The 10,459-nt window shown below is 35.3% G+C and overlaps 1 long non-coding RNA gene across 1 annotated transcript in view; it reads right to left on the bottom strand.

Annotated features, from left to right (window-relative positions):
* Positions 1–5,303: 5,303 nt before the first annotated feature.
* The window catches only part of LOC104910717, a 5,619-nt gene continuing 463 nt past the window's right edge, over positions 5,304–10,459 (bottom strand). The window contains exons 2-3 of the long non-coding RNA XR_004159611.1: positions 10,126–10,187; positions 5,304–5,371 (exon numbers count right to left, since the gene is read on the bottom strand). This is a non-coding gene — a long non-coding RNA (uncharacterized LOC104910717). The remainder of the gene's footprint in view (positions 5,372–10,125; positions 10,188–10,459) is intronic.

Below are 10,459 nucleotides of genomic sequence, written 5' to 3'. Positions count from 1 at the left end.
CCCCTGGTTGCATTCCATTTGAAACAAAGGCATATTTCAGGGAAGCACCTCTCACAAAGACGTACTGATGAACCAGAAATCAGAGTCCAGACAAATGACCATTTTACTTTAAACACAGCTCTATTGTTTCACTTTTTCTTCTGCTTGGGAATAAATGTTTCATTATTTAAAATAGAGGCTGAAAAGCAAATGGACTCCTCCCCTTTCTTCAAGTAATCTCCCCCACTGCACTACAGAAATGCAATGGTTTCCATGATTCCCCTCTCACAGTATTACTATTATTTTTTTCACTTTTGCCCTGAAATAAATTACTGTAGAGTTAAAAGAATAAGCAGCAACTTCATGCACCTGAATGACTTTGACCCACAAAACCCTTTATGTCTTGATATTTATACTGTGATTTCTGTGATCATTTGTTCATCATGCAGTAGTTCCAGTTTGACCTTCTACCACCTATACTTAATTCTTGGTCACATTTGCTGTTACCAGTGCCTTCATTTCCACCAACATCATCTTTGCTTTTTGTTCGTTTGTTTGTTTTTATTCCACCTCTCAAATTGCTTCTACTGGAACAAGTTTCTTCGAAAACGCTTTTTTCACAGACATGAAATAAACCAAAGGGAGGAACTACTACTGTCTTCTCTCCAGCTTTTGCAGATTTCAAGATCTGATCTGAGTTATGAACATATTAATTTGGTCTTGAAGTACTGTCTTTCTGGGAACCATTCTGTTCCTATTCAATGTAAAACCCTCTGCACCCAAATTTACAGAATAGGCCCAAGACTTTGGTAGATGTGGAGGAATATTTGTATGCTACAGCCCAAAATCCACACTCAAACAAAGATGGAAAGTACATAGATTAATAGCTACTCTAATGTTCTGTATTTTGAATCTACAAATGAAAATATACATCCAAAAATACTCCTCCTACTGATACAAATGCAGCAGCAAGGAACATTATAATGATATAATGATCTATCTATAAACAACTGACTCTTCAGAAGCAGAGTCCAGTTTACAGGTCTATGTTTATACGACACATGAGAACTAAGCTTGTTCCACTTTGAAGAGAAAAAGGTGGGGGGAAATCTTAAGCTATATAATGGAACGCCTTAAAGATGACTCTTTTTGGAGTACAGTGACAGTATTAGAGGCAATGGAGACAAAGATCAACACAAGAAAATCTGATTTGATATCTGGGGAAAAAAATAAATGTGAAGTTGTTGTGATGAAAGAAGTCTAACACTGGAAAAACTTTTCTAGACAGGCTGTGGAATCACCATCCTCAGAAGTGCCCAAAATTGAGGTGGACAGGCTCTGAGCATCCAACACTAGTTTGGGCTTCTTTGAGTGTGGGCTGGAGTAGATCAATTCCTGATGTTTCTTCCAGCCTAAATTATTTTATCAAGGATCACTGTGTTACTGGTCATAGCTACTCTAGATAACACGATCTCTAGAACTTTATTCTAAAACTTCTTCTGAGGCAACATTAAGCAGCAGACCTCTCTTCTGCAGGAAAAATATTATGATCTCCAAATATTCAGACCTAAATGTAAAACACGTCTATAATGGATTTCAGTTCACTTTTCCATTCATATGAATATAAAGCATGCAAAGCAATATATATATATATATCTCTCTCAGAAGAGAATCACATAAGTTTCTCTCATTCCTAATACAGTAATGGGATAATAGGAGAAACTAAAGTATAACAAGCCACTGTTACAAATATCATGTGCACTTTACACAGCATTGGAATGAAACTAAGAAGAATCAATTTCCTTTAGCAAAATATTCAATATATTAATTCAAAGCTCCCAAGAGAGCTTTAATATAAATGTGCCCAGTCACAGACAATAGCTTCAATTAAATCACTGAAGTTTCAGTCAAAGCCAATGTCTTGCAGAAGAGCATTCATATGAGTAGGGCAACACATCAAATGCATGGTGACAAGATAGCATCAACACGACTGCAGAGGAGTTAGAGGATTTCTGCTGAGAAATGCTCCAACTGCTCTTTCTCCATCACAGGTTTGGGTCCGTATCACTGTCAGCAGTCATCTACCCTTATTCTATTCTTCCTGCCCAATTTTAGTTTGCTTGGTAGTTCATAAACAAAGATGAGGTTGCATAATAATAGACTATTTCTAAGCAGAGATAACAGTGCTGGGTAGAACATAATTTATTCCCTTGTTTTGCTCAAAGAGGAACAAAGTAGAGGTCAGAGTTCCAGATTCTAGATCTAAAGTACTTCAGATGTATAAGCTAAGATTTTTGATAATGTGATTGCAGCAATGCACAACTATGTAGATATAGGAAAGCAACTGTAGTTTCACAAAAATCTTAAGTAGTAATCAGTGTAGAAAACGTAGACTCATGCTTGTCAGAAGTGATTAATGATTTTCTCCATAGGTCATAGATGCCAAGAAGATATAAGCTAAGTACTTCCATACACTGACAACTATGTTTGACAATTTATTTGTGGAAGACAAGGAAGAAAAAATAAGCTGCAAAGTTTAATAGAAGACAAACTTTCACCTGCAGGAGGAGGAGAACAGGAAGAAAGATATCTAGAAAACAAAAGTACACAAAATATTTATTCAAAAAGGAATGTCCAGGTGAGGTTTTGAACGTCTCCAGAGAATTAGACTCCCAATCTCTCTGGGCTGCCTGTTCCAGGGTTCTTTTACCCTTGCTGTGAATAAGCTTTTTTCTCATATTTACATGGAACCTCCTATGTTTCAGCTTGCACTCATTGCTCCTTGTCCTATCATTGGATGCCACTGAGAAGACAACGTAATTTAAACTGCACAGCGTGTGTTCCAAAATAGCTAGTTATAAAAACAAGATATAATCTTACTTGCACATAATTGGCACCTCTAAAACAGATTCTGATTGTGGAATTTTACACTATGGTTGCATTTCTTACATGAAAACAGAAGAAAACACACTATGATGCTTGTAGCCTGTAGACATGCCAAAGGAAGGGAGACTGATCACTGGTATAATATGAAAAAAGGCTTCCACAGCATTCAGAATAGAGTCTGACAGAAAGATTTTTTCACCAGGCTGCATAAAGTTAAGGAAGATGGCAAGCAGCTCATAGTAAGTACTACAACATGCAAAGATGAAATAGTGACAAGGAGATTGTCTAAAGATGCGTATTGCTTGAGAAACTGAAGAACAAAAAGGAATAACTTTCTGGAAAGTCTGCTTCTCTAGGTGTAATACAAAACTGACTTCTGCTGAGCTTAAAATGGTGGATGGTGGTGACTTCAGCAAAACTTTCTGGAAGTTTATAATAGCATTCACAGGATGAAACGCAAGTACACTAGTGAAGTATTTGGAATATGTGGCATGAGGATACAGCAGTGGCCACTCAAACATTGGGTAATTTCTTTTTGGTTTGTCATTGGTACACTGATTTTGGCATGCCTCCCACTAGACTCAGTGAAGGAGTTTTAACAAGATTAACAGGCATTGCTAGTGAAGGCATGCAGCTGTCGCAAGGAATTTAACACTAGAAGTTACTGACTTAAAGCACTACAGAGCTGCTAAGATATACTTACGGCATTTGAAATACCACATATAATTCTTCATGCTTTGTGGACTTGTATCAATGACTATATTTTATTACCTTAGCAGTTTTGATTCATCATATTGTTGAACTGTTTTATTTTATATATCAGTTGCTGGAAATCACTGCCATCTACCTCTTCTGGCTTCGTGTGCAAACAAGACATTGTATTTATATTAAATATCACCTGGTGCTGGAGCTTGAACACAGGATCTCTGCCCCGTACCCCCTACAAATATCCTGACAAGAAGGTTGAAGAGCTCTATCCTGTTTATTTTCTCCCTCAAATCTCCAATCAACAATTCAGGATTGAAATGGACCTCCTGAGTTAAGACTACTATTCTACTATTGCAGGAACTCAGAACTACAAATTATTTCAAAGACTTACGAAACTCATCTTAAGAACAGTATTTTTATGACAAATGGAAACGGTAAAAAAAAAAAATAGGGTCTTTACTAGTTTATCTAGTAAAATCTGTAAGCATTCAGCTAGAGCACTGTCCTAGGAGATGGAAGATGTGTTCAGCCATTCATAGAAGTAGGACCTGAATTCTTCTCTAGCGGCTGTAAAATTGTTTAGCAAATTTTTCAGACAACTGCCGAGTGTCACCTTTAAAGACAAAGATGTAAGATCACTGAGCCCAATGCAGTTTTATTCATCTTATTATTCAAAACTGAACAACAACAACAAAAAAAGCACCACCAAAAAAAAAACTACTCAGCTTCATGACCCAAAGAGGAAATGTGGAACCTCATTTGAAGGAGATTAATAAGCATTTGTTTTGTCAGGCTTTTGCCACTCTATAATTAACACTATGAAAATCCATTTATAAAACAAAACTGAACACACTCATGAACACACCGTATCACACACCCCTAACGATTGGTTATACAAATGACCAACTATATCTCAACTCAATTTATGACTTCCCTGAGTTATTACTGAGACACATTAGCTCTATTCATTACTCTTGTCTTTCAGGTGCGGTAATAAGAGCAAACGATGCAAACAAGTTTTTGAGTCTAGTATTTTCTTTAGAAGGTGTGGTAAGACAATGCTCTTATTAGTGAGAAGTGTTGCAAGAACCAAAAAAAATACTGCTGGACTGACATACTGGTTTGCTCTCATACCCTTCCCTACCTCCTCCCTCCCCTCCCCCCCCAACAGAAAGACATTTTAGTAAAGCATATCAGAACTATTAATTATTTTATTTATGGTCATAAGCTACTAGTCTTTTCTGTTTATAAAAGAAAATGACAGAAGGCACAGCTTATCATCATGTAAGATTACATTATACCTCTTTCAGCAAGCCTAATCAGTACTGAAGTCACATATCAAGGAAGTATGAATTTAAAGCATATTCAGGTATCTTGTTGCATTGATTTACTCTTTTGGCATTCCAATTTGGAACTCAATATTACAATATGCAGCTAGCGTTAACCAAATAAATCTGGGTTCTGAAAAAGCAGGTTAGGAATAAAATTACTACCAGCACCATACTTTGCTGAGTATTTAGATAGCTTTTTCCCTATATTTAAATCATATTAGCATCTTGTAGCCACTCCTTCATTTTTAACAAACTAATCAGATTAAGCCAATCTCATCACATAATGAGAATTCAAATGCAGAATTTTGTAATATCTTTTGATACTTTAAAATGGCAAAAGGTTATACTAACACTTTCTGTTATTTGTTCTCCTGCTAAAGTTTAAAATAAAAATATAGCTCCTACCTTCTTTTAAGGAGGGTAAGAAAGGCTTCAGATGCTATTATTTGCACACACAGTTTGGAAACCTGAAATATAACAAGTTACATTTGTAAATATTAACATATTTTAACAACAACTACAAACACACACTTTTAATCCATACAGATTGTTTCTAAGTTTACATGAATTAGCTTGGTAAGAGATACAACAATCATTTGGCATTTCAAACTTCAACTGAAAGACTAACAGCTTTTTAGTTTTTGTCTCTAATTTCAATTCCCAAAGAATTAAAGAAAGAATCACAACTTGATTTAGAAGTTTATGGAAAGAAACGATAAATAAAAATGTGTATTATTTTTGATATACAGATTTTTTTAATACATACTTAATTTCGATTTTAGAAAAGTCAGTAGAGCAAAAAAAAAAAAGGAACACAAAATTTGAACACTAACACCAATCTTGCTATTCTGTATTTTTTAAAACTGTTATTGCACTATTCAAGAGGAATCTGAGTACAATGACCAAGGAACAGTATTAAAACACAAGAACTATACAGAATTATGTATGTTTTGAACTGACTTCAGCAAGTGATGGCTGAACATAAAACAAACAAATGAAAAAAAAACCTCCTCACAATCAAGAAATATTTGCACCACACCCAGCCTCTCTACCTACAATTACATTTCAGAATTAAATCCATACTAACTTAATACTTCAAAGTGCTTAGAGATAAGCATGCAACTTAATTTTCTAAAGCTTAAGTTCTGTAAAACACATCTCCATTTACTAGTAGTAAGGAAAACAAAAGTCATTAGATTTTGCAAGTACAATTTCATACACAGAACTTCATCAATACAAAGCTAACACAAAATAATTTGATTCATAAGTGCATATGCTTTTAAGCTAAGACTTCTCAGTATGGGTGAGCCAAGCCCCTCTAGGTCACTGTTCTGACAGTAAGAAGAGAGAAGCCATTTCCTGTAATAAATTTCCTTATCTCACCCCTAGAATAAACGCTTATTGTACCTCAAGTTGTAGTACAACCTGTGATGGTTGTTCATGGACACGTAGCTAGAAATATCCTTACCCCTCCCTTCCAGAAGATACTGAAGCCACCTACCTCTACAATTCCCTTTGTTAAAAAGTAAGTTCAGCTGCTTGTTCAGAAGAACCTTCTTTCATACCTTTAATCTATTTTGACGTTACAGCAAGCGTCACTTGATTTTTGTATTATAGGATCTATTGAATAACAGCTGTGTATCTATCTACTTCCTTCAAAGTTTCATAAATCTTGACCATATGGTACTCAGCTGATGGAAGGGTTTTAGCTTCCTTAGTCTCTACTCACAAGGGAGCTGCTCTATCTCCTTAAACACTTAAAGTGCTCTTCTCTATAACTTCGCTAGCCAAGTTGTGTCCTTTCTAACAACATCAAAATGATATTAATAGTTTTAAAAGAGTTTTCTATGAAATTGTTCTGGTGTTATTGCCAAAAAGTAAATAGTCAGAACAAAATCTCCTCGGAAATTTATAGTACTATCAGACAACAAACAGCCAAAGCTGAGAGCTTACTGCTTACTTAACTTTGTTTACAAATGATTTTTTCTTCCTCTAGTAAAGTTACTGTCTAAGGAATGAAAACGTATGTTTTGTAAACATACAGGCTGTACAGAGAGAAACTGCAACTCCATCACTGGAATTTCCACCAAATGAAAAAACGCTGGATTTGTAGCAGTTAAATAGAAATTATTATTTCAACCACTATTGAGAAATATACACAATTGCAGTAGTCACCTACAATGGTAGAATAAACATCACTTCTGTGATAGTATCAATTATTTAGGGCAATAAGGCCAACTATTGCCTACAGTGAAGGCACTCTTCCACACGCTTTTATTGTATTTATGTGCATCTCTGAAGAATGTCACAAGATGTAGCAAGTACATGTGGAAGAGATGGTTGTCTGGGAACACTGCAATTAAATTAGATAATATGCAGTTAAGATAATTAGATCCATCTGACAAACTAGTAAAGGCAATAAAACTAAAAACCTTATTTAAATATATTGGTTGCTTATGATCTCATACCAATCAACAAGCAAAATTAGCTAAAGCTATCTTAGATGAGTTACATGGAAGGCTACACTTCTATTTTGCTTGCAGAAATCCTTAAAATATATGCATATATAAGCAAAACAATAAAGGTACTGGGAAGAAACACCTAAAGAATTGCTGGGGAATCATCACAGTCTGGGAATCTAGGAAATTACTTTTACCAACAGACCTGTGCAATGCAGGATAAAAGCAGCAGGGACATAACCCTTGATTTAAGGCGTATCTATCATCCAGTTTAATCAGCTAGATGTGAAGATAAACAAATCTGGAATTAATGACTTTAATATTTTTACGAGAAAAATCCTAGTTGAAAGAAAATATAGTCTTGCAAACAGAAATCAGTGTTCTCCAGCAGCTGCACTCTTATTTTCATCCAATAGAACCAAATTCTAAACCCCTCAGAGAAACACTTCATGTCAAGATTCATTCCTTGCTTCTCATTTATTAAAAATAACTTGAATTATGTAAACGTCCAACTTGTAAGCAAATAAAATAAATTCCTTTCTTGAAAAGAGTATAGATGTGTCCCTTTGGGTAACAATGGAAGGTTTTTCAGAAACAAAAAGTGTTTATTACCCATGTAAAACTTAATGAAAATTTTAAAAACTCCATAGCTTTTTGTGAATGTTCATTGTTTTAATACATTTTTATTTAATATTCCTAATAAGGAATTCCAAGATTCTAAAATGCTTCTAATAGAATTTCTATGTTACATTCTAAAATTTACCGAGTAACAAAAATTCCAGGTTTCAATATTGGGCTGAACCTTATACTTATTTCCACAACTGGGTTGCTATAAATATGCAGTACATGACAAATACACACATAAAACTGCATTAGACACACTGTTTATTCCCCAAACAATCTGAAACTCACATCTCTTTAATGATAAAGCAAATATATGGACATCACTAAAACATTCATCCCAAAAAAGGTCAGGGAATAAGATTGGTGCTGTGATGTACAAGACATCAATATTCCAGACTGAAATTCTACTTCATCTGCTAAGATCCCATAATTTGAGTTTCTAGGAGTGCCCAATATTTCTAAAAGAGATTAAATTGTGACAGATGAAACTTGTTTTCACATATCAATAATTATATTACAACTTATTAATTCTGGATTCAATTACTTTGTAAAATGATTGTGATGTGGAAATGAAGAAGCTTTCATCTCAAACCGAACTGCACTTCTGTACTTAAAATTTTAATCAAAGGCAAGACAGTCTATGTTTAGTACTTCTTAGTCTTCTATACCAGGAAAACCAATTACAGTCATTATTTGAGGTTACTTTCCCTGAACAAGTCAAAGAAAAAAATTCATAACAGGATTAGCTGCATGCAAAATACAGTAAATTGAAGATTCTGCTAACAGAACATTCAAACTTGAAGACAGTCTTCCAAGCCAGAAGTCAGCTGCTCTGAGAGTAAGTACCATTGTTACATTACATACTGAGTATTTCAGTATTTCCCTTAAACAAAAAAGATTGACTTTTTAATACAAAACTGTTCAACACAACTTATGCATACATTTGGAGTCTAAGCAAAAGCAAATTTGCAGTAGTACATAACTGTAACAGGCGAAGACAAAACAATGTCATGTTCTTTGATTTGATATGCTTGGTAATGAGAGCTGGAATTCATGGGCACTATGGAACTCAGAAAAACATTTCCATCTGAGAAACATCACTACATAATAACAAAATAGGTTGCAATGGTACGAAGAAACCATTAACAGTGAACACGTTAATTTTCAACAAAATGTTTTAACTGCCCTATGCTGGTCTCTGGTCTGTTGAAGATGGGGAACTGGAAATCAGAACATAATAAAATTAAGGAACTCTCCCTTGCTGAAATAAAAACTTTCAATATAATAGTGGTTCTGTGTGCTTGATTAAGGGACCTCTAACTTCAGATCCTGATTTGTAGAAGCTTGCCTATACTTAACCTGAAAGTCAAGTGCCACTATTATCTTGTAGCTAACATCCGCTGAAACTTAATACCTCATTTAATCTTAATTAGATATCATGTGGGACGTGAAATTTGAGAAAATTTGATTATTTGTTTTATACTTGGAAACTTCAAGAGGTTTTAAAAGACCGTGATGAACATCATACGAAGGTGTAAGTCCCAAGTAGACTGGACTAATAAACTAACCCTGCATTTTCTTTTGCAAGCCATCTTTACAAGAAAGGAGACCACCTTAAAGCTTATGCATTTTTTTCTTTCTTTGTTTTTATCATGCATTCTTTTACCTTACCTGAAAAAGGATTATAAATACATAAATATAACTTTCTTGCTTTGACTGATGAGACTTACAACTTCACTTTTATCAAGGGAGTAACTTGAACTCTTGTCAAACCAGAAAGTTTCTGAACCACATTTTCCCTTAAAGTTCTTTATGAGAACTTCAATAGGAAGAATATGCTTAGATGTGATAAGTCTATAAAACATTTTTGGACTTAGAACTTGATCAGGACAAAAGTTTTGGCGTTGAAAGGTACATGGCAGATGGGGGAGTCCCGTTCTCTTAAATAATACTGTTCTTTCTTTCAGCTGCGAAACTACCCTTTTGAAAAGAGTTAAAAAAAAAAAACCACACAAAAACACAGCAATAATCACTGCAGAATACCATTATTATTTAAGCTTCGCTTAAGGTAATCATTTGGACGCTTCCTGGTAGTTTTTTCCACAGGATGACAGAAAATAAGAGATCAGAAGCACTACCTCACTTCAGTCAGCTTTCCCCCAGCAGGGATCACGAGCAGTCGAAAGCTGAACGCGCTTTCCTGGAGGAAAAGAAATAAGGGGCATCACTCGAGTAGCTGGCATCAATTAGGCAATTGAGCTTAGCTCTAACGAACCGGGAAGTAAGGCTTGAGGAGCTCTGGAGTACTTGTGCGTTTTGATTTTAAACAAAGCCTGCTGGCAACGAAAAGGCAAACAGGCATTAGGGCAGAGCTCAGCCCTCACAGTTACGTCGTGCGGAAATGAGGAGTTCTGTCTCCCTCTTCCCCAATCCTTCACGCTTGGCAGCGCGCTCCCGCCGCGCCAACGCCAC

This window comes from Meleagris gallopavo, chromosome 4, assembly GCF_000146605.3.
Source record: "Meleagris gallopavo isolate NT-WF06-2002-E0010 breed Aviagen turkey brand Nicholas breeding stock chromosome 4, Turkey_5.1, whole genome shotgun sequence".
NCBI lineage: Eukaryota > Metazoa > Chordata > Aves > Galliformes > Phasianidae > Meleagris > Meleagris gallopavo.
This window is presented reverse-complemented; position numbering and strand designations above follow the sequence as displayed.